This window comes from Pteropus medius, unplaced genomic scaffold (genome assembly GCF_902729225.1).
Source record: "Pteropus medius unplaced genomic scaffold, Ma_sr-lr_union100, whole genome shotgun sequence".
Taxonomy (NCBI): Eukaryota; Metazoa; Chordata; class Mammalia; order Chiroptera; family Pteropodidae; genus Pteropus; species Pteropus medius.
In genome coordinates this window covers 1,107,437-1,132,789 of record NW_024342647.1, presented here as the reverse complement: position 1 = coordinate 1,132,789, position 25,353 = coordinate 1,107,437, and the positions used below count along the sequence as shown (strand labels likewise).

The window sequence follows — 25,353 nt, the reverse complement described above, 5'->3', positions numbered from 1 at the left end:
GTTGGGAGTGGGGGGCGAGTTGCTTGGGATAAGGTAGAGAGATGGTTGGGTTGTAATTAGGAATGGAGTGAGTTAAAGGATGGTTTCATTAGATGGAGAAGTTTGGCGGTTGAGATGACATATAAAGGGAGAGAGGGAAGGGGAAGAGAAGTGAGAGGATTGAGATTTAGGTGCTCCTGCTGTCATTCATTTAACAAATGTTTTTTGAGTATCTAAAATGTGCCAGACACTGAGCTAGAGGCTGAGGAAGCAATGGGGAACTAGACAAGAAGTTTATAGTCTAGTGCTGAAGACAGACCATCAAACAAACAGTCACACCAAACTGTGATGAGCATTATGATAGGGGAACTAGGCAGGGCCAAGGAAGGAATATGAGTTTATATTTAGAATTAATTGAGTTGTGCCACATATAACAGACAACCAGAATTACTGGTGCTTAAATGAGATAAACATTTATTTCTTTCTCACATAAAGGAAATCCAAAAGCTGGAATGGCAGCTCCACATGTCAACAGAGGAAAGGGCCATCATTTTTTGTCCCACTATGCTAGCATCTGGCTTCCATCTTCAGTGTTACCTTGTGGTCCTTGATGGCTGCCAGAGGTCCAACTACTGTTTCTGATTTGAGGGCTGCAAAAAAAAAGAGGGCAAAAAAAGAACACCTCCCTGTTGAATTGACTCTTTTTCAGCAGCTATCCTGGAAGTCTCATAGAATTTATATTTCCTCAAGAGACTTGGTTCTTGGCTGTACCCAGCTTCAAGGGAAACTGGGCAGCAATGTGGCCAGCTAAAATTCAGGTTTTGATAATAAGGAGGAAAGAAAGAATGAATGCTGGATTTATTAGCGGTCTCTGACACAAAATATTTTCATCTTTTGAATTTAATATTTATGATAGATTGAGGATTGAATGCTGAGAAACATGTTGAATTACGCAGATCTTCCAAAGATTATTATTTTTGGCACTATAGGATATTCTATTTTCATAAAGGCAGAATTCATAAAACTATATATTAAATATTTCATTTTAAGACCTTGATCTTAGAGGGGAGAAATAAAGTTTTCTGCCAGCACGTAGAAAAGAGAAACTCTTCGCTGGCCATCAGTGGCCAGGGATGAGCAGTACACCAAGAAGATACTCAATGCAAAAGCAAGTACCAGAGGCCAGCCCACAGAAATCAGGGTATCAGGTCAAGTTTGGTCAAGCCGACCTTACTATTACAAAATGATCCTCAGTTGTAGCAAAAAAGAAATTTATATATTGATAACAATGTAAGGGGTGGGGTATTACACCTGTGTTTGAGAATTTTTCTGTAGCTTTTTTGCTTCAGCAGTCACTTCCACCTCAGTGCATCATACACGAGTCAGTGCTGATACACGTGAGTTGAATGAAAGCTGTCAGTGAACTTGCCTCTGAAAGACTCCCTTTTTTTATTTGCTTTTATATATATTTCATATTATATATATTTATATATATTTAACATGAAATATATATGCATATATTTCATATTATATATATATGTGTGTGTGTATGTATGTGTATATATATATATATATATATTTCAAAGGAGTCCAGGAGCTAAATAAAAACCTTAAAGTTTGGTTGTGGTGCCAGAATTTGGGGTTGATGTCTAGGTTTGGATCCCTGAATTCAGGGCTTGCTCCAGGGCCCTTAATTCTAACAGAAACATGTGGAGACCATAAATAAGAGCAATTCCCTGTTTTTGATTCATCTGTTTTATAACCTCTCTCTTTCTTTAGGTAACTATTTATTTAATAGGTTTATAATTAGGGCAGCCAATCAAAATTGAGTGACCCCATTATTCTTTTTTAAAATGGAAACTAATTTCCAAATAATGTTAATTAAGTATGCTTTTTATTTGACTTGAGGCCTTAATTGAAAGCATAAATAATATAAATCTATAAAACTGAACCCTGAATGAAATAAAATTGAGCATTTTCCAAAGAAAGATTTTAAGACCTCTGTCTAAAAGGGAACTAGCCATCATCATTGGCAAGTTACTCAAACCAGCAAAAATGGTTACCAAATAATGTGTCTCACTGGGTCAAATAATGTCATTGAAAAAGCACTTGTAGCTTAACTTTTCTTAAAATGCTGTTTGACCAAAATTGAATTAAAATCTATGATTCTCTCAAAGTATTTAGGAGATTATAATTTATGAAACCTACTTACTATGTCAATCTGTACATTTGTATTTATTTAAAAATTCATTCTTCTTCTAGTTGTTTTCACATTCATGATATTATTTGGGTGTTTACAAATCTAAATATGGCGGTTAAGACAAATATTGAATTCAGACAGGTCAAATAACTTGCTCAGGGCCACACAAATATGATAGGTTCCTGAGCTCGAATCTAGATCCTGCATTTATTTGACATATATTTAGTGTGTGTCCTCTCTTGGCAGGCCCTGTGCTGAGTGTTGAGGAAGCAAGCATAAGAACAATAGCTGTTTGGGGGGAGCTTCAGTGTGCAGGTTCAGGAATCAAACTGCTGGGATGGATTCTGGCTCTGCTATTAGCTGTTTGACCTTGGGCAAGTTAATTAATTGCCTCAGTTTCCCCATTTGTTAAAGGGGGAATAAATAAGATATCTATAATAAGAGAACTTGATGAATTAATTCTTGTGAAAAACTTAGAACAGAATCTGACCCTGAGTAGGTTTTCCATAAGTGTTAGATATTATTAATGGGAGAGACAGACATTACTAAAAAAGAATGATTAGGACTGTGTAATAATATACTTGGGATAAATAATTGGAAGGAAAATAACAGTTCTATCAGAGTTTGGGCTTAGGGTCCATGGAAGGTTTCCCAAGAAACTGGTTTTAAGTGGAGCCCTGAAAGATAAACATGTTAGTTACATGAGCATTCCAGGCTGAGATAGGGGATTTAATTTTTAATACACTGCAACTCTTAGCACAATTAACACAAGACCAATTTGTTGGTCTGGAGCATTTGGAATCAATTTTTTTTTTTTTTTTGTAGAGAAGAACATGAGCCTGGAAGTTAAAAGACCAAGGATCCAGGTTTATCTCTGCCATCGACTTACTGTAGGACTGGGAAAGGCTATTTAGTTTGCTTATGGAAATAATCTAGAAGTTCAAAAGAACATTTCCCTCCAGGCCCACTAGGGTCTGGCCATAATAAACTGTCTGTGGTTTCCCCTTTTCATATATAAGCTGCCGTATCATCATAAAATAGTCATTATTTTTATTTGTGAAAATCCTACCCATTCTCTAAGATCTATCTCAAGTGTCCAGATTGGGGAGTTAGTAGGGAGTGATGATTTTATCTGCCAATCTTCCTATTTTTAAAGAGGAGACCTCCACTCCTCTCCTCTACAAGAAGCCTTTTCTTTCTTTTTCTTTTTTTGTATTGAGACGTAATTCACATAACATAAAATTAACTATTTTAAAGTGAAGAATTCAGTGGTAATTGTACAACTACCACCTTCACCTAATTCCAAAGTATTTTCATTGCTCCAAAATAAAACTCCTTACCCATTAAGCAGTTACTCCACATACCCCCACCCCACCCCACACCGTACCACCACTGGCAACCACCAGTCTGCTTCCGGTTCTATGGATTTACCTCAGGAGCCCCCTGCCCCACCCTAGTACCAGTAGTCGACAAGTCCCTCCTGGAATAGCTCCTGGAATGGGAAACTGCTTCCTTCCCAAGCGGCCTGTTCCATTTCAGAGAGATCTAATTGCTGGAAAACTCTTCCTGAGATCTTCTAAACCAAAATTTAACTCCTATTACAAGTACCCTTATTGGTACTCCAAGGATTAATTTTCTTGTGCAGAAAAAGTCACATAATCACCAGTTTCTTGAATATTTGAAGACAGTATCATGACCACCGAAGGCTTGCCCTTTCTTCATAAAATATCTCTGGGGCCTTTTTATTTAGACCACATTTTGATGGAATATGATTGGTTTCAAAACACTCACACAGTCTCTTTCTACTGGACACTTACTAGACCAAGACAGTCAAGCCATACTGAGTAGGAAGCCTGAGAAGGTAAATAGAAGAGCAGGAGCTTTCATTTAGGTTGCCCTCCTGTTTTCCTAAAAACCACTGAATGGTACATTAGAACTAATTGTGTCCCTCTCTGTCATTTAGGAGTTAAAGAAATAGCGGTACAGAGAGGGTAAGAGACTTTTCCAAGTGGGCACAGCTGCTTGGCGGCAGAGCCAGGGCTGGAGCCAAGAGGCAGTATCATAAAGTAAAAAGTCCACTAGATCACAGAATATAAGCTCTGACACTTATAGTGGCCCCACTTCTCCTAGCCATTTGGACTTGGCAAGACAGTTCAATTTTCAGAAACTCACTTTGCCATCATTAAATGATTATAATTTCTGTCTAGCCTAGGTTAGCGTGTGGCTTTGGTGAGAACGGGCTTTCAAAAGAATAAAGCATTATAATTTGCTGTTTTTTGAGTTCCTTCCTAGCTAATTGTTTTACCTACACAATTTCATTTAATTCTCCTAACTCTGCAAGGCAGAGAGAAATCGTCTCCATTTTGCAGAAAAAGAGACTGAGGCTCAGGGAGATTAAGAACTTGCCTAAAGTCACATAGCTATAAATAATAAGCCAAGACCCAAATCTGATCTCTGATTCTAAAAACTTTATTTTTTATATGATGCCTTCTAAAGATGTTGTTTTGGCAAGTACCTGCTGAAATGGGGGGGAGAAACTTTATTATCATCATCATTATTAAAGCACACTATCTTTAACTCCTCTAATAATCAACATCATTGATAGTGTACCTGAAATTTAAGTGGTATACAAAAATCAGTTTTTTCAGACCCATCTTCCAAATAATCTGGTTAGGTTTTAAATGTCAATATACCAAAGAAAAGTAGTGCTCAGTTGAGCATAGTGGTCATCAGTGCAGTGGACTCTGCTATCAGTCTGATCTAAATTCTGCCTGTGTCACTCACTGCCCCATGATATTGGGAATATTCATTATTAATTTCTCTGTGCCTTGATGTATTCATCTGGAAAAAGAGGGGTAATAAGAATACCTACTGCATGTGATTGTGTGAGTGTTCATCGAGAAAACCTGATTATGAGGCTTCTACAATGCCTGGTAGGTAGCAAGTGCTTAATTAGTGTTAGCTATTATTATTTAATCCTAAATTCATTACACTTAACTTTTGTGAGAATTCAATGGAAGCCTTACACTTAACTGCTAAACCAGCTACTCTGATAGAGTAAAATCTATGAGACAATTAAAAAGCGACTATATTATAACTATAGAGAATGGATATGATAGCGACCTATTTCCTTTAGATTAAGACTATGCTAAGTAGATGTGGGTTAATTGACCCAGGTTGCTTTACTCATATGGAAAGTAAGAGGTGGAAGTACCCTCAGATTTTTTTTTACCTGATGTACATCAATTAACTAGAATGAGAAAAAAATAGATGATCCTGGGTTATTCTATCACAATATCTGAAAACAACAGGAAACTCTAGAGTACCTAGATTATTTATTTCTTCTTTCAAATCTCTTCTTGATCTGAGAATTTTCTTAAATGATCCATCTGTTAAAAAACAAAGAGAATAGCCCTTATAATAAATGTTTCCATCAAATTATCTAAATTATCAATTCACAGACTTGGGATGAGCACATTATATCAGAGATCATGTTCTATTTCCCACAACAATTATGATCTATATTTACCTTTAGTATAGAAATGTATGTGAGTATAGTGAGCATATTTCTTGGTAGTGTATCATTATTTGTTCTTTGTAAAAGTATTACCTCAAGAAGCTTAAACATGATAAGACAAAAAATAATAAATGCACACATTTTTAAGATGATTTGTTCACTTCTTTAAAACATGTAGTGAGTACCTCCTCTCATCCAGTTAGGGAACACAAAGATCAGTAAGATTCAGTTCCTATCCTCAAGGGATATCTTAAAAATCTAAAGACATATAATAGGGGTTCATTTCTTATAACATTCATTCCAATAAACCAATGTTATAATGCCATACTGAGTATAAGGAGGCTGTTAAGGGGCTGTATTGTGTCACTCCACAAATTCATACGTTGAAGCCCTAACCCCTAGTACCTCAGAATGTGACCATATTTGGAGATAGGGTTTTTAAAGAAGTAATTAAGGTTAAATTATATCATTGGGTGGGCCCAAATACAATATGGCTGATGTCATAAGAAGAGATTAGAACACAGACACACACAGAGGAAAGACTGTGTGAAGACACAAGGAGAAAGTTGCCATCTATAAACCAAGGAGAGAGGCCTTAGAAGAAACCAACTCTACTGATACCTTAATCTTAATCCAAAAACTGTGAGAATTTCTGTTGTTCAGGCCACCCAGTCTGTGGTACTTCATTATGACAACCCTAGGGAACTAATACAAGAGGAGAGGTCAGTTCTCCAAGGCTGGCATGGGAGTGGGGATTGGGAGGAAAGATGAAGCTTGAACTTTAATGACAAATTAGAGGAAGTCACTCCAAGCAGAGCTGTGACAAGCCCCCTCTCAGGTGCTCCAAGTAGATAAGTGAGATTTTAGCATAAGGCCTAAAAAGGAGAAAGACTCCATACTGTAGAGGTAATTGGAAGCTGGTGAAGGGTTTTATGCAGAGTGCTGACAAGCTTATCAGAATTGTGTTGTGAGAATGAAGAGATGGAGAAAGACATTCCATGCAAATGGTAACCAAAATAGAGCAGGGGTGGCTATACATATATCAGACTTTAGACTCTCTCGTGATGATTTCAATCAGGAACAAGACAAGGATGCCTACTCTCTTCACTTCTATTTAACATACTATTGAAAGTTCTAGCCAGAGCAATTAGGAAAGAAAAATAATAATGGCAATCCAAACCATAAAGGAAGGAATAAAATTGTTCCTGTTTGCAGATATGATCTTATATATAGAAAAAACATAAAGACTCCACAAAAAAACTGTTAGAACTAATAAACAAATTCAGTAAAGTCGCAGGATAAAAAATCAACACATAAAAATCAGTTGCATTTTACACAGTAACAACTACTCAAAAAGAAAATTAGGAAAACAATCCTATTTATAATAACATCCATGCCACACACACAAAAAAATTGTTAAACTTGGATAAAGAGGTGAAAGACTTATATGCTGAAAGCTACAAACAGTGGTAAAAGAAATTAAAGGAGATACAAACAAATAGAAAGACATCCTGTGTTTATGGACTAGAAGACTTAATATTATTAAAATGCTTGTACTACCCAAAATGATCTATAGATTTGATATAATCTTTATCAAAATCCCAATGGTATTTTTTTATAGAAACAGAAAAGGCAATTGTATAGTCATATGAAAAGCTACAAAAGAGCACGAAGAGCCAAATCAATTCTAACAAAGAAAAATAAAGCTGGAGGCATTATACATCCTGATTTCAAACTATATAACAAAACTACAGTAATCAAACAGTATGATACTGACTTAAAGACAGACATGTAGACCAATATAACAGAATAGAGAGCCCAGAAATAAATCCATGCTTATATGGTCAACTAATCTTCAACAAGGGTGCCAAAAATACATAATGAGGAAAGGATATTCTCCTTAACAAATGGTGGTATGGAAATGGGATATCCACATGCAACAGAATGAAATTGGACCTCTATCTTATACCATATACAAAAATCAACTCAAAATTAATTAAAGACTTAAACATAACAATTGAGACTCTAAAACTCCTAAAAGAAAACCAGGGGAAAAGTTTCATGACATTGGTCATGGAATAATTTCGTAAATATGACATCAAAAAACAAGCAACAAAAACAAAAAATACAGTGGATTTGCATCAAACTAAAAAGTACAGTAAAAAAAATCAACAGAGTGAATAGACAACCTATAGAATAGGAAAAAATATTTGCAAACCATATATCTGATAAGGGGTTAATCTCCGTAACAGCAACCAGGAACTTCTACAACTCAATAGCAAAAAAAACTAATAACCCAATTAAAAAGTAGGTTAAGAACTTGAATAGACATTTGTCTAAATAAGACATATCACTAATGACCAGAGAAATGCAAACTAAAAGCACAATGAGATATCACCTCACATCTCTGACAAAATGGCTATTATCAAAAAAAAACAAAAAACAAAAAACAAAAAAAAACCACCCAGCAAATGTTGGAGAGGATGTAGAGAAATTTCAACTCTTTCACAGTGTTGGTGGGAATGCAAAATGTTATAGTTGCTGTGAAAAACAGTATGGAAGTTCCTCAAATTTTTTTAAAAAACCATATAACTCAGCAATTCTGTTTCTGGGTATTCATCCAAAAAGACTTGAAATCGAGATTTCAAAGATATTAGCACTGCCATATTCATTGCAGCATTATTCACAATACTCAGGTTGCAGAAACAACTTAAATGTCCACTAATAGATGAATGTTTAAAGAAAAAAAAAATACACACATATATAGTATTCCATTGTGTGTGTATGTGTGTATAAATTATACAGCCTTAAAAGAGAAGGAAATTCTGTAATAAGCAACAGCATGGATGAACCTTGAGGTTATTATGCTAAGTGAAATAAGTATGACTCCACTTATATAAGGTATCAAAAATAGCCAAATTTATAGAATTGAAGAGTGGAATGGTGGTTGCCATGTGTTGTGGGATGGGAAAATAGGGATTTACTAATCAACAGGCACGAAGTTTCTGTTAAGCAAAATAAAGGCGCTCTAGAGATCTGCTGTACAACACTGTACCTATAGTCAACAATAATGTATTGTACTCTTAAAATTTTTTTAAGAGGGTAGATCTCATGTTAAGTGTTCTTACCACAATAACAAAATCTTTTTAAAAAAATGTTTAATTAAAAATTATGTTGTGGGAACAGTGAGGATTTAGAGGGAGAATAAGTGTAGATCTAGGAAAAACAGTGTAAACAAGAATATTCAAGCTAGTTGGTTGAAAACAAACCATCTTGTTGGGAGTCATCTGCATTTGCATTGGTGAGGACAGTGAGTCCTGCTAAGTAGAACACTTCAGCGTTATTCCTGCCACCACCTGCTCTACAGTGATGGTCATTTTTATCTAAAATTCGAAGTACCTGTTCAGAAAGAAACTCATTCCCCCAAAAAACAACATTCAACGACCATTATGGAGAATACCTGATTTGTGGATAATGTTAGTTACAAATCACTCACTTATTAAGTGTTTAAATCTAATTCTCCACTTTTCCCAAACCTTTGCTTCTCTAGTTTTCACTTTATGTGTTTACAAATATATACTACTCAAATTCACTCTCAAGAGCTAAATCTTTGCCTATAACTTATAAGCTAAGCATATAACTTTGATATGGAAGTTATTAGAGAACAATTTATACTCTCCCTCTCGAAGGTTTTTATATTAACTAATAAAATATCTTTTGAGTGATTGAATAAAGGAATAGGTAGACAATATATTCAACCCCTATGGTCTAGCTCTAAGTTCTAGGTTTTGAGAGGATGAGTCCCTATGTTTTATTGCTCCACCCAAGATAAAGCAGAGCACAAAAATGAGTAAGGATGCTCAATGAATTATTTTTGATGAAGAGGTTGATTCCTCACAGTTTGTGATCATGACCCATGTGACCCCTGTAAGTGATTTATGGATTATGGATGGGGGGTGGGAGGAAGGCATGAAGCTACAGAAGGGGTAGGAGAGAGGAAATAGTTATTTATGGCTATGGTTTTCATGTGCAGCCATAGAGTCTCCCGCATCATACGATTGTTTTTTGCTCTCCTCCTAATCTCTCCAACAGATTTAATACACTCAACTCACCAGAATTCCAGCATTTTCAATCATATCCCTTCACTAGAGTGAGCAAGAAATTTAATTTTATGTATTAGCTTAAAAGACACCCTCTCTCAGAGTTAATAAGGTTATTTTTCATTCCAACAAATGACTTAGTAAACAAGATGATGGCATCAGTCACAGAAAGACAGTTTGGAAATGGTTGCATTAAAGGTTTGTTATTGAATGTGGATTTAATTATATTTTAGTTCATTCTCAGAGACAACTGAATTTTAGCATTTCACTAAAGATATTCCCAAAAAAGTGTGTTCATATAATACAAAATAAATCAGAGAGTAATATAACTGGATAATTATCCTTTGTATAGCTAAAAGGATAACTAAAAAGGTAACTCAGATCGAACGAGTTCACTTTATTCGATGCTTTGCTGGAATTTCACACAGGCCCTAAGTCACCTAACATATGTGTCCTAGTTTTCCTCATCAATAACATGGCAACTCTACAAGTAAATGCTAAATACATTTTAAATGTCTTTATTATTGATTTTAATCTCACAGGATTGTTATAAATATTCAATAAAATAATAGATTTAAAGGTCTTACAATAATACTCAGCATATAGTAAGTATTCAATAAATTTTAGTTGCTGATACTGTTATCCTTAAATCTAACTGAGAAGACAGACTTTGGTATAATCCCATGATTATACCCACAGAATCCTGAGAGAACCTGGTAGTCACTTCCCCCAAAGCCATGCCAAAGCATCAGTAACTACAGCATTTACCCTACTTAACTCTCCCCAGGGGATTTTTGCTTCTTTCTTATGTGTCATATAGCATTGTCCACTGATGATAATGCTACCTATGATTCTGAGTTTCCATAATAAGAGATATTGCTTTGCCTGGAGAGTGCATATCTTTATTTGGAGACAGGTTGGTCTAAAATTAGTCAAAAAAAGAAAGTATCTTAGTGTGACATTAAACAGACACTCAAGAAACACTCAAGCTGGGGAGACTATTTGTGGCTCACCTGGAGCTGGTTACCACACTCTTCTTCAATATTTAGGCAGACTAAGTCAGACACTAATTCAGCTGTATGCTCTCCTGTGATGATATAATAGACTAGGAGATAGGCTGTAGGAACCATGTGCTGAATCATGGAAAGGTTTAAAAGTTGGTAAGATGAACCTGGGAGTTTCTTTCCTGTGCCAAAGTGTACAATCTTGCCCTTAGATGAAATCTAAAAATACATAGCAATAAATATGCATCAGAGTGGGCTTAATGCTAGGCTAGTAATTAGACAGGTGATAAAGAGAATTAATGCCAATCAAGCATCTATTATGTATTAGGCACGTATATATAAATATATTAAATCCTCACACTTGCATGTTGTGCTTTAATCAATCTCATTTAGTAGTTATAGAAACTGAAGCTCATAGATATAGACATCTTGTTAGCTTAAAAGGTGCCTTTCTCAGAATCGATAAGGTTATTGCTTATTCCAACAAATGGCTTAGTAAACAAGATGATGTTATCAGTCACTGAAAGGAAAATAGTTTGGAACTGTTTACATTCAAAGGTTTGTTTCTGAACTTAGATTTATCTGGGAAGTGAACCCTGATCTTGCTGACTCAAGCCCATGCCTTTGTCAATATAGCATGCTGCTATCCTTGCTAGTTTGCATTTTAAACAGCAATGAACAGTGCCTGGAATAACTACATGCATTCTTGAGCACAAGACTTAAATTCTTCCTTTTGTAAATAAGGTATGTTCTTAAGGGAAAGTTGGCAAGGCCTAGAGATTCAATGTATGGTAATGCTCTGACTGGCTGTGAAACATTGCTGAGGAGACTGAATATATATGAATGTATGCATATAACTTATACTCTGGGGACTGCATGAAGGCTCTGATCAAACCCTTGACATCATACTATGAAAGGAATATCAGTCTAGGAGTAAGAAGAACTTGAACAAAATCCTAAACCCAGCACTTGTGAACATGGCAGTCACTCGACCTCTCCAATCTGCTCCACTGTCTGTCAAGCTCAAAGAGGTGTTGTGAAGCTCTGTTATGAGCATGTTGTGAATGTATTTTATAGACTATAAAGTGCTATATAAGTTCATCCATTCATTCACTAAATGTCACCTGGGCACTGCTTTGTGTAAGGTAAGGAATCATTATTTGCATAAGGAAAATGCTACAAGTAGGGAACCAGATGCAAGTGAGATATTATTGAACTTAGCAAGTAATTGTAGTGTGTAATCTTGTCAACATTTGGGTTTTAGGGGTAACAGTTATGATCAGATATTATTCCACAAGCAAACTCTTGTAACTGTGCGGCTAAGGTAAAGAAAACTTTGGCTGTGTGATGAGTAAGCCATTGCTTGATAGTTATTGCTGGCTTGATATTCTTCAGGAAAGTCTGGGTCATCAGTTCTGACCTAAAGAAGACAGTGTCAAAAAATGTAAAATATCAATGCTTATCTTGACGACAATGATGGTGGTAGTGCTGGTAACTGCTAACACTTTGCTAGCATTCATTTAGTGCCAGTCTGACCCTAAGCGCATGACATATATGAATGTATGCATATAACTTATACATTTTCAGGCTTCACAACATTTTATGAAAAAGGAAATTAGCATTTCCCTACCTTAACATCATGGTAAGTTATGTTATCAAGTGGCTACAGAAAGGCTACTGATTTAAAAAATAATAAAATTAACTATGAAAATCTAGGCTAGTGTATAAGAGTCTAGTGAAGTCAAAGAAGAGAAAAGATCCTAGATTTAGGGTTGGACTTCTTTCTTAAATGACATGTCAACTTATTAACTCATTTCCTTCTGCCATAGGCTGGCAGGAACTAAGAATTTAGGGAGAGAAAAAACGTAGGGAGAGATGTGGCAATAATTCTTAAAATCTAATAGAGATGTTGGTTGTGAATGGAAATGGTGGTGAATAATTTCTTACTCTCTCTTTCAGGAGAGAGACCGAGAAGATTCAGGAAAGTAAACAAGATCTGTTCTTGAGGATAAAGTGCAGGGTCCTAGGGAACTCATAAATATATGTGTCATGCTGTGCCAGTTCTTAAACAAGAAGCTGGAACCATTTATGTTTTCCTTGGAGCTGAAGAATTAGATATTTTCTGGCAAATGTAACTTGATAAAATAAGAACAAAGGAAAAATGATTTATGCTATTAGAGAAAAGGGAGACTATGACATCTGGCCCTGGTTTAGGTCTAGAAACAGATATGCGTATTCAGCTCATCAATATTTACTTGTCCCTAATATATGTCAGGAACTATCCTAGTTGCTAGGGACACAACGATGAGCAAGATAGACACAGCTCTTGCCCTCTGGAAACTTAGAATCTGTGAGACTTTCATGGGATAAGGTAGGGCTCCCTAACCCCATGGGCTGTGGACTGGTACTGGTCCGTGGCCTGTTAGGAACCAGGCCACACATTAGGAGGTGAGCGGTGGGCAAGCAAGCAAAGCTTCATCTGTATTTGCAGCCGCTCCCCAGTGCTAGTATCACAGCCTCAGCTCCACCTCAGATCATCAGGTATTAGTCTCTCATAGGAGCACCAGTCCCTTGTACCAAAAAGGTTGAGTGGGGGACCACTGGGGTAAGGGATACCTACTCTGATTAGGAGAGGGTAATTAGAAAAGGCTCCTTGGAGGATGTGATTTAAAACCTGACCCCTAAATAAGTAGAAGCTAGGAAATTAAAGAACTGGGGAAGGAGAACTGGGTTACAAAGGCCTAGTGGCAATAGAGAGCTGCAAACTGTCCAGTGCAGTGGAGTTTAAGGTGTGGTAGGAAGAATAGTGAACAATGAGTTTGGAGAGAGGAGCAAGGACAAGGTCAATTGAGATGAGATTTGTGTCTCAGAAAAATCATTCCATTTCCTTTGTCACAATGAGGTGACAAGGAAGAGAGTGAAGAACTAGGTGCCTGTAGGCCACTCACTGAAACAGGGCACTGGGAGGAGGTCTAGGTTTGAGGTTGGAAGGTGGTCAGTTTTGGACAAAGCAATGTTTATGCTTCTTTGAAAGATCCAAGAAAAAGATATGAGGAAGGCAGTGTCTGTAAGGATCTTGAGTCTTCAGCATAAGCTGTGGATGCAGATGAAATCACACAGGAAATATCTCAAATAAAAAATGTGTCATGTAAGAAGAAAGGAGGGTCTGAATAGAATCCTGAAGATCATCCCCATTTAGAGGGCAAGCTAGGGATTACCAGTCCAAAATGAAGGCTATAAAGAAGAGAACACAGAAGAAAAATAAAAAGCAAGGGAATATGGAGTCACAGAGGCCATAATAGGTTGTTTAAAGAAAAAGACAATGATCAACCACCCCTCATTCTTAGAGAAGGCAAAAAAGATACAGACTGAAAAATAATCCAGTGGTCTTAGCAAGCAGCTCATGGGTAACCTTGGTGCAAGCAGATTCAATGGAATGGTGGGGAAGAAAGTCAGACCTTGGTAGTTTGAGAAGATGTGGAAGAGGGACAAGGAGAATGCAGGCTATCTCTAGTGGAGTTAGCATGTAAATTGAGGGAGAAATGATGATAGCTGGAAATAATGGAAAAGAGAAGACTCTGTTTGTATTCTTATAGTCCATTGGCAGTTCCTGTTCTAAAATTTCCAGATTTGAATAGTACTATGTTTAGCATAAAAAGAAAAATTATTTCCTAAATCCAAAATTAACAGACTTGTACCCTTTATGGAATGTTCAGTACAGTAAATTATATTTCCTATGCCCACAAGTCAAATATTTCAGAGAAGTTCACTAGACTTACACAAAATTTCCCCATCTTTCCTGCATACTAGCTACCACAGAGACTGAGGTGATAACAGAAAATTACAACAAATGAGAATTCTGCTCACGTGAAACTCCAGCATTGTCACATCAGAGGGAATGTTCACCACAAATGAAGCTACTCCATCATAATTTGTTGCACTTCTTGGATCCTGATCTCTCTTCTCCTAAGTTTTATTAACTGTTTTTGCTTTCAAGGTTACTGAAATCCCTCCAATGAAATGGTCAAAGGCATCCTTCACTTGCACCTGTTGGACCAAATCCATTTCAGTAGTTAATGATGATTCTTTAACAACAAGAAAATGCTAGAATAATTTCCTTATTCAGACCCAAGCACAAACTTGGTAGGATTTAAATCAGTAGTCAAATGTGGCTCTCTTAAGATTGTGTTTTAGCCACTCCAGGCATATATCATATGAATATATTCAATTCGACATATAATTATTGAATATGTAATCAGAGCAGGGCACTGTGCTATGTGCTTGTATGTAAGCCATGGGTCGGGTAAAATTATTATCAGGCCTGGATCTAGACTGTTATTTTTCATCACAGCCTTGTCTTATTCATGACTTCCCTCAGTTTATTCTCCATTTAAGCGTCTACACTGAGGGTCTCACAGGAGCAAGATCTATCAGAGGTACTTCTCCTCTGCCCTTCCACAGAATGAAAATGTACCATGTTAGATTTTCTAAACATCTAACCCTGATGGAATACGGAATCCCAGGCTTCAGGAAAAAAGGAGTAGCAACCAAATTCAGTGTATAGGGGAAAAGGACGTATTTGACATCAGTTACTTTGGTTTCTTTGAAGAATTCACCTAATGGAATAACATGCATCACCTTGAGAATTTGGCAAGTACCATCTAATACATCAATCTGCACGGGCACCCACCCTGTCCCCTCTGTATTTATTTATTTGGATAAGGACAAGTCTTTCATCTATTCTTTGGTCATTTCACATGCAATGACTAACCTAAGCATGGATGATTGCTATGGTCACCCTGGAAGACACTGGCCACTCTAAACCAGTAGAGTGTGGTTTGCAGGAGTTTGGTAAGATTCATCAGTTTTAACTACAGTGTCCTGTTCCAGACCATTTTTCAGATAATGTATTCTATTTTTTTCCTTCGAAAAAACCAAACAGAGCCACATGCCCTCAGGGAGTCAATAATCCTGTTAAAAGAGACATTCACATGTGAAATAGCTGATTCTCATGTCCCAGGCAATATTCAAACAAATACTAGGTAGTATGGTAGAAGATGTGTGTCAAATATTTAATATGTAAGCAAACACCCAAATGACTCAGGGACACTTTCATAATGTGAATAATTTTATCATTTCATTTGTTTGTTGCTTATAGGTGCAAAATTCTTCAACGATATCCTAGCAAACCAAATACAACAGCATATAAAAAGGATTAAACCATGATGAAGTGGAATTTATCTCAGGAATGCAAGGTTGGTTTAACATTCCCCAAATCAATTAATATAAAGCACCATATCAATAGAATAAAGAACAAAACTCACATGATCGTCTCAATAGATGCAGAAAAAGCAACTGACAAAATTCAACACTCCTTCTTGATTAAAAAAATAAAAACCCACTCAACAAACTAAAAATAACAGAGACCTTTTTCAACCTGATAAACAGTACCTACCAAAAAATCTACAGTTAACATCATACCTAAACAGTGAAAGATTGAATGTTTTCCTCCTAAGACAAAAAACAAAAACAAAAACAAAAACAAAAAAAAACCCAAACAAACAAACAAAACAAGAATGCTCATTCACACCTCTTATATTCAACATTATACTGGAGGTTCTAACCAGGACAAGTAGGCAAGAAAACAAATAAAAGTCATCATAATTGGAAAGCAAGAAGTAAAATAATCTATTTGCAGATGACATAATCTTGTATATAGAAAATCCTAAGGAATCCACACACACAAAAAAATTAGAACTAAAAAACAAATTCAGCAAGGTTGGAGGAAACAGGATCAGTATATAAAAATCATTATATTCCTATACAGCAGCAATGACTACATTAAATGAAAGAAAATAATTCCATTTATAACACCAAAGAAATAAAATATTTAGTAAAAAACTTGACAAAAAAGTACTTATATACTTTGAAAATTATAAAACATGTTGAAATTAAATAAAACGTAAATAAATGGAATGACATTTCATGTTTATGAGTCAGAAGACTTAATATTGTTAATATGGCAATATGCCTCAAATTGATCTACAGATTTAACACCTAATAATGGTCCCTTCTGCTGTGGTACCTCGTTCACGGTTTTCTTGTTCAAACTCTGCTCTAGCCTTACTGATGAATTTCTGGTTTTCTGAAGTTGCTCTCTCCAGTATCTTTCATCTTTGCACAGGGTATCTATTCCCTTTGCCTTAGATGCTCTTCCCAGCTTCTTCATATGACTAACTCCTACTGGTTGTCCTCAGGTCTCAGCTTACAAACCATATTTTCTGGGATACTTTCCTCGATCTGCTTTGAAGAGGATAAATGCCTCTTCCTGGGTATGCCTCTAAAAACCTATTCTTACTGACTTTCAACACTTCTCATATAGTTCTGTCATTCTCTTTTTATATTCTACTTATCTGAATTTCCCTATATAATTGTAGTTATACCAGGTAGGCAGGGCTGAGTCATATTTGCCTTATTTACTGAAAAAATGAATTAAACAAATTGAAATGAAAAACTCACATGCTGATTTTGCCAAATGATGCTTCTTTAGGTTCCACCATCAGCCCAAATAGTCGGTTCTCAGTTTTGGCTGTACACTAGAACCATCTGGGGAGCTTTTAAAAATCCTGAGTCCTAGGCCATACTGTGGACCGATTAAATCAAGATCCCTCTGTGGGGTAGGCAGGCATTAGTATTTCTAAGCTCCTCAGATGATTAACTATGAAACCAAGACTAAGAACCATTGAACTAGAAGTAGAGTGTCTTCTAAGGAACCATCTCCTAAGATTCAGTTTGATCTCTTTCACTTTATCCTTTCAGGATACCAACGGGAACCTAAGTGTCACTGTAAGTGAAGGCCACCTAAAGCCTAAGTACTAAGGAGGTCCTCAGAAATCATTATGAGAGAGAGCTAAGAGGAGTTCAGGTTCTTCCATTGAGCTACATGGATCTGGGAAGATTATTCTGATAATAGCACATCGTCTGCCATTTTGACCTTCCTTAGTCTCAGCTTCCCTAGACTCATGCTTGATCTCAAGGAAACCCCAATAACAGGCTGGCTAAAAATGCTCAAGTCTCCATTGGGGCATTGAGAGATAAGACCGTATGGTTTTGACTTGTAACGTGGTGCTTAGCATTAATGACAAGAGAGTCAATTATATCTTGATAAAACTGGAAAAGGAAAAAAGAAGAAACAATGACAAGAGGCCAGGACCTCTTGGTTCAGGAGACTCCTCCCTCAGTACAACAAAAGAACACTTGCCATCAGGCACCAACACCCTCAGTGCATACTTTATGCACCTTGGCAATAGAATGGTAGTCAACAGCAATGTGGTAACCATGGAGATTTCCCTTGAAAAACTTGCCAACTAGCTGCAAGGAGCATGTTAGCTTGGCAGCCTCCAGGTATTAATGCCTTCAAGACCTACCTTAGCTTTCAAGCTGAGGCCATGCTCTTTCTAGGCAGCTCCTGCCAATGATTAAACATTAGAGCCTGATCATTTCTATGTAAGAAAATAATTTTACCTTTTATGATTGAAAGATAATAATCTTAACTGTAAACTGAAGTTTAGCTAGATGAGATTCTAGAACCCTGAGATTCTCTCTAGTTCTTACATTCCATAAATCTATTGAAAAGAATCTAGGAAAGTTATATATGGCCTATCAGACCTTTGGTTTGTGACACTGGCTATTATTTAGAAATTCTGGTGATCTCAGCTTGTATAGTTCATGAATTAATTACTCAAAGCCTTAGTATCCCTGTCTATGCTATATTCCTGCTTTGTACAACCTCATTATTTTCCTAGAAGTTACTCTGATTAAATAAGAAAAAATCCATTAATATTAAATTACAGTATTATAAAACTTCTAAGTTCAAGAATTTCTAATAGGTGCTATAAGAAATATAAGACATATCCCGATCAGAGAGCTTCTCATATATTGGGGTAACAAAATGAACACCAATAACATTAATAACAATTTCTTTAGTAACTCCTATAGCCCAGGCAATAAGCCAGGCTATTTACATGTGATATCTCCAATCTTCACGACATCTTCAAACAGTAGTTATTATTCCTCCCTCTTATTGCTGCTGTAGTCAGAGATGATCGTGGCTCCTTATTCAGTTTCTAGTCTCTGGGTAATTTATCGTTCCTTTATTTAATTCTTTAACCCCGCTTGCCCAAATTTCTGTATTTTGCTTCTTTTATTAAATCGTCTTGGGTAAATTTGAACCATGTTGGATAAATGTCCAAAAAAGGCAAATCTATAGAAACAGTGAGTAGATAGTTATTGCCTGGAGCTAGGACTGGGAATGGAGAGATTACATGCAAATGGGCATGAGCGAATTAAATTACTATACACTTAAAACAGGTGAATCATATGTTATTTAAATTATACTTTAATAAATGTGCTTTTTAGGTGGGGTAAATAGCACCTGGCCTGATACATAGTACACACTCAACTCATGTTAGCGGAATGCAAAGCATTAATTCTGTTTCTGCTGCCTTCTCAGTTTCACTCTTGTGAGCACTTTTCTGGTAAGGACAGGATAGTGAAATCTATCAATTCTACAATTTGTTTTGGCTCTAGAAAAGAGTTTGGTAGAGGGGTTCCAAACTCACAATTAAAGATTTGGACTTTTCTGTGGATTTAAGTTTTTCAGGTGTATAGGGAACTTGTTTATAAAGTAAATTCTGTTTCCTGCCAGAACTTTAATTTACAAGGTCAGAAAACTGTTCTTTGGTTTTGGTACTATGAATGTCATTGGTGATCTTGACAGGAGTGTAGTCTAGCAGTAGAGACAAGCCAAACTAGAGAGGGTTGAGATGTAAGGAAGTGAAGTTGGCATGTCCAGACAAGATGGTAGAATGGAGAAGTGGGAGTTGACAATAGTATTCTAATATTTGCGGAGCAGGACTTGGCAATTGGTTGTGAATAGGCAGAGTCAAGGATGACTCCCAGGTCTCTGGCTTGAACAATTAGTGATATGAGATACTTTTTGCTGAGATGAGATATATAGGAGGAGGAGGAGCAGTTTTCTTTGTGGGGGGGAGGGACAGAGATATAAGTTTAGTTTGTACATGTTGAATTTGAGTTGCCTCTAAAATGCCCATGTGGTGATATCCTAGTAGGCTCACGGATAGGAAGCTTTTCTGTCTCCCGCTTCCATCGTGGCTGGCTGTCTCCCATTGTAGACAACACCTTCCTCATCTCTGATTTACCTGTGTTACAAATTCATCTTTCCTTCTTCTTAAAATTTACCTCTAGTTCACTTCCCTTTCTGATGCTATTCTGAATTTATTCCCATTTGATATCTTTACTATCGTTACAATGGGATTTGGGAAGAATGCCAAAGAAAATAAAAAATGAAAAAGTAATTTAGTTATCCTTCCTTCAACTCCTTTTATAAAGGAACTTTTCCTTTTGTAATAAATAAGTAATCTGTGGGGTGATATTTTGAGAGCAAGTGAATATCTTATTGACAAGTAATAATTCATGTAATGGTTCTAATAGCTATTGATGATCCTTGTCTGAATCAAATATGATAAGGATTATAAAATGATGACTTCCTAATTAGGTCATTTCATCTGTATTAGCTAGAGCTCTTCTGAAAAGGGCTTTCCTTTTTGTAGAAATTCAAAATGTTAACTTAAAAAAGCTTTAAAATTAAGAAGGAAGTTATGGAAATTTAGAGCTTAAAATATTTCAAAGCTGGACACAAGAAAATCATATTTGGAGGCTGTTTTTGGTCTTCAATATTCTCTGGTCATAGGGAGGTGAATGATAAATAACAGTTTGGTTTCGGAGACAGGAATTTGGGGTTGCACCTAAGGCCTGTCCTAGCCCTTTTTAGAGTAGATCTGAACTCACAAAGCAGACACCTTGAGTCATGGTGTCTCTACAAACCATGGCACTGGAAACAGCCCAAAGTTAATCTAAGTAGGGTTATTATGAATCGCTGAACATTGTAGCTCCTTCCCATTCTGGACCCAAACCCATATGTGGATTCACATAGAACATCAAATCTCTAATTCTAGTCCATTGTCATAGTGTCTTATCATTTTTGTATTTCCCACTAGACTGTCATATCTCTTTAAGGGCAGAAACTATCTCATTCACCATTGCATTCTCACAGACCTGCCACATAATAGGATTTTAGTATATTTAGCCAAAACAAAGAGGAGAGCAGAGAGAGATAACAACAAGAATAACAAACAAACAAAAAAACAAACTCAATACATTGAAGAAAGATTATCAAGGGCTTTGCAAGGAATTTGGTATTTTGCAGACAGTGGCAGGTCTTCCTATATTCTTATATAGAGTCAGGTTATTTCATATATCAATATTCATAGATGTCTAGTGAAGAATTTGCATTTAGACATAGTACATGATTTTATATTGCAAATTATACCTTACTCTATGAGACTAAAAATATCAACATTTATTTAAAAATAGAGTTGTAATTCAGTTAATTTTCAAAGTCACACTAGCAAGTCACAAACAGAAATGGCATTAATAGAAGCTATCATCCCTGCCTGACAAATTAGTCTGATTTTCTTTTAAAGCAAATCCACAAAATAATTAAACTGAATTGAGAAACATGAGGCAAGTTAAAACTAACAGAATAGCTTTGTTATCATTTGGAAAAAAAACTGAAGAATAGCTAGGTCACTGTGCCATGCCTAATATTTATATTGTAAATGCAACTCAGAAGAATAACAACTTCTTCATATTATCAGATAAATACAAAAGTGTTGAATGTAAGAGTTGCCCTCACTCCTTTCCTATCCTTACTCTTTTAGCGTGCTAAAAGAGGCAATTAATGTTCAGATTAGCACATAAAGCTTTCCCCTCTGACATCTCTAAGGCTTAAGGTGGGTACTGTGTCTGGATGAAGGAGGAAACTGGCAAAGGGATTGGACAGTACCCATCTAAGGTTGACTGGATATGGACCGAGAGACTACTAAAGGGAAAAATAAGCATTTTGCACCATTCTCTGGATTTTGTGTATATTTTTGATGGTTACTTATAAGATTCATAATGAATGACACCAACATACCATGATGTGATAATGGATCCCATGTGAATATCATTACAGACTTTGAGGGGCGTAGCAGTGAGGTTACACAATAAATCCAACTCTCTGGGGGAAAAGAGAAAAAAGAAGTGAGTGACAACACAAACAAACAAACAAATAATGAACTGAAAGTCAGCAATATACATATTCTGAACTAATTAATAGCACCTGAAATTCGATTAAAAATGCATACATCTTCCTTCTAAGTTAAAATGTGGAGCGTTGCAGGAATTTTGACTTTTCTACAATTCAAAAGGCTTCCTTCTATGTTGCATAAATAGTGAAGACGGGGGCATCATTCACATAAAAATGAATGGAAACGGTGCCCTCTGTCGGAAGTCACATGAATTTTCTATTTCTGAAACCATCACGGCCTTAAGGAAAAATTACAAGTGCCTAATGTGGTTTATAATAAGGCCCCTTCCAGCTTTAGCTTCCTCATTCCTGATTTTTGGCAGCCATAATGATCTACTTAACGTCCAGATCATTAACAAACTTCTTTTCTCCTCCTCCTGGGGTTTGCATTAGTTTCCTTTGCCAAGCAAATTCTTCCCCACTCCCTTACTTCTTGACTAAATTCTTTTCTTCTTTCGGGCCATAGGATGAGGTATCATGTCTCCTGGGAAAACCTTTGCCTAAAAATAAAATAACTAAAACATATTGAGAACTTAACTCTTGGGCGGGCACTGTTCTGAGTTTTACACATGCATTAACTTTTATAATTGTTAGGAAAACTGTAGGAAGTCGGCATGATTATCCCATTTCACAGATGAGGAAACTGAGGCATGGATAAAATAGTGTTAGGTGGACCTTGAATTCTATGATGAAGAAAGAAACCAATTGTGAGAAAATGGTAAGAACAAGAGATTGGAGGTCACGATGAACTTAAGAATTGTGCTGGAATGGAGGTCTTTGGGGCAAGCGAGCTGTTAAGATTGCAGGATTATGGGAAAAGAGAAGTAGTGACTGTGTTGGAGATTCCTGGAGATGATGCAGCCTCTGATGGTGACATGGTCCAAGGTCCAAGGTTAAAAAGGGGAGGCTAGAGCGGAGGAGGGTGTCCTTGGTAAAAAAATTTTTTTAAATTCACTATTCCCCTAGTACCCAGCACTGTATCTGATAAATTCTCTTAAACTATCTGTTGGATATAAGGTGAAATGCAGCACTTTAGGTAAGCCCCAACCGGAGTTTCCTCAAATACTTCTTGTTTTAGCTTTCCGGTCACCAACCAGAGGAATATTCTCCACAGCCTGCAGGAATATTCGATGCCCGGATTTCCAAGCTGGTCTTGCTCCCTTAACTTCGTGGGGCGGCTGGAGCCTAAGCCGCGTTCGCTCAGCGGTTCGCCTACGTCTGGCTGTTGGTCCCTGAAGAGAATTCGCCTCAGAAAACGGTCGCGAAAGGAAGAGCGTGCTTCGAGGCACGCAAGTTCAAAGCCAGGCGGCCAGCATCGGAAGCTTGGGAGCTTGGCGACAGCATTTCACTGGTCCCTCAGGTCGTCCTCTGACTCAGCCGCCAAAGAGCGTGTCCGAGCCCGAGCGGGAGGCTTCTGCCGCTTCGCCTTAGAGACAGGAGATGCACTCAAGAGCGACAGCAGCAGGAAACCACGCCCAGTGCAGGCTTCGCACACTCTAGAAGCCTCGGGGCCAATGCGTCCCGCGCCTTCGCGCACCAGCAACTGAGGCGGCACAGGCGGAGGGAAGCCCCGCCCCGCCCCCTACGGCTCCGGAAAGGGGCGTGACCTCGCAGGCTCCGCCCACGTAGCGCGCGCGGGCCCACAGCAACCGGCACAACACAACAAAATGGCTGCCGCGCAGCTGGGCACCTGAAGCAAACGAGGGTCGCGTCTCCACCCCGGCCTCGTCCCGCAGGCCCGCTCCCCTTGGCTTCTCAGCGGTGAGTGCCAGACCTGGTCGAAGGCATTCTCCAGCATCCGGACGGAACGGTGGGGGCCGGCGGCAAAGGCGGGAAGGCCTGGGCCAGCTCGAGGTGGATTCGGGGCGGGGGCGTGTGCCTGGGATTTGGGATTGGATGGGAAGGAGGGGTGGGCCCGGAACGGGCGTGGGGAGGAGGATGAATGAGGGAGGTTTGGATGAGAAGGGAAGCGGTCAGAGTTGGCGTTGCGGGGGCATTTAAGGAAAGAGGACTAGAGTGTCGGAAGGTGTGGACGTTGGGGTGTAGCGCCGAGAAGGGTGGGGGCGTCCTGCAACCCAGAGAAGGAGGGAGGGGCTGGGGCGTGCCAGGTGTCAGTGGGGAATGACAGGGATAAAGGATGGTTTGGGTATCCTGACGAGTATCATGAGATCGGATGGCATACAGTATCTGGAGAAAAAACGAGTTAGGATATTGAAAAGAAATGTTAAAAGGACGGGATGGTTTAACATGAAAAAAATGAAAGAGAAAGTAAAGACATAAGTGCAATTTAAAGTGAACTGGACTATTGGAACAAGTCAGTTGTCATATTGTACTGTGTAACTGTGAAATAATACTTTTTAAAAACAAATATAGCATGTTTTTGTTCTCTTTAGTCACCTTAAGAAGCTGGATCATGAGTTCAGTGATGCTATTGTATTAAATTTTGTTTTTTCTTCAATAACTTTTATAATATATGTCATCTATTAACTACTGTCAGTGGCATTTATTTATAGTCTGTTTTGTGTAAAGCACCATACTAGGCCCTAAAGAGCAAATCAAACATGATCTGGACTCCAGAAAACTCAGCAATATGACATGGTAATGAAGACATGGGCTTTAGAATCAGATCAGATTTTACGTCTTGGCTTAACCAATTAGTTATGGGACTTCAAACAAATTATCTAACCCCTTAATCTTTAAAATGAGAGAAAATAACACCTGTTTCATAAGTTATTATATTTAATCCTTCTAATGCAATGATACATGGAAGAGCTTATCACAATATTTGGCACATGATAAAAGTTAACGATCAACCTGAGAAAATAAAAAAAAAATGGAGGTGAAATGATGGGTCTGATTTTCTTGTGAGACTTATAAATTAATTCTGAGAACAGGACCTAAAGAGGAATTTCAGAAATGTTTTGGACAAGATTAGTATTCCTGGAATGACTGTATAGTTGTTGAAAGGTATTACATCTACTAAATGTTGGTTAACTGATTGAATATATTAATGGCAGCTCTCCTTTACATATACTGTATATATTCCAACCATTTAAAAAATAAGTTTCTTCATAATCTTAGCTTGTGTTAATAATACCCGTGTACCTGTGAAGGTGTGCTATATATAAAAATATTCACACATCAAACCATTATAATATCTCTAAAACCAATTTATATGGCATTAAGATTTGAGCTATCCAAAATGTTTAGACTAAAAAGAACTTTTTAAAAAAATAATTCGTGTTTTGTCTTCACGTTTTAAGCAGTGAGTGTAGGGAAGATTATGGATGTTGAGTGGAAATAGGATTATTGTTAATGCAGCCTATACATTTTATAAGATA

At 37.3% G+C, this 25,353-nt stretch overlaps 1 protein-coding gene and 1 long non-coding RNA gene across 5 annotated transcripts in view; one reads left to right on the top strand and one right to left on the bottom strand.

The window, feature by feature from the left end:
* Positions 1-244: 244 nt before the first annotated feature.
* LOC120605769 (uncharacterized) lies at positions 245-24,047 on the bottom strand. Its single transcript, XR_005653702.1, has 5 exons — positions 23,787-24,047; positions 21,860-21,943; positions 14,668-14,847; positions 5,506-5,568; positions 245-629 (listed from the first exon to the last, which is right to left on the bottom strand). It is a non-coding gene; the product is annotated as an uncharacterized LOC120605769 (long non-coding RNA).
* The window catches only part of CNTRL (centriolin), a 72,700-nt gene continuing 70,978 nt past the window's right edge, over positions 23,632-25,353 (top strand). For 3 of the 4 annotated variants that reach the window (XM_039866728.1, XM_039866726.1, XM_039866729.1), the window contains exon 1: positions 23,632-23,773. The gene's annotated coding sequence lies outside the window, so the exon portion shown is untranslated. Of the gene's footprint in view, positions 23,823-25,353 lie in introns of all 4 variants that reach the window. The other variant, XM_039866727.1, reaches the window with a different exon arrangement.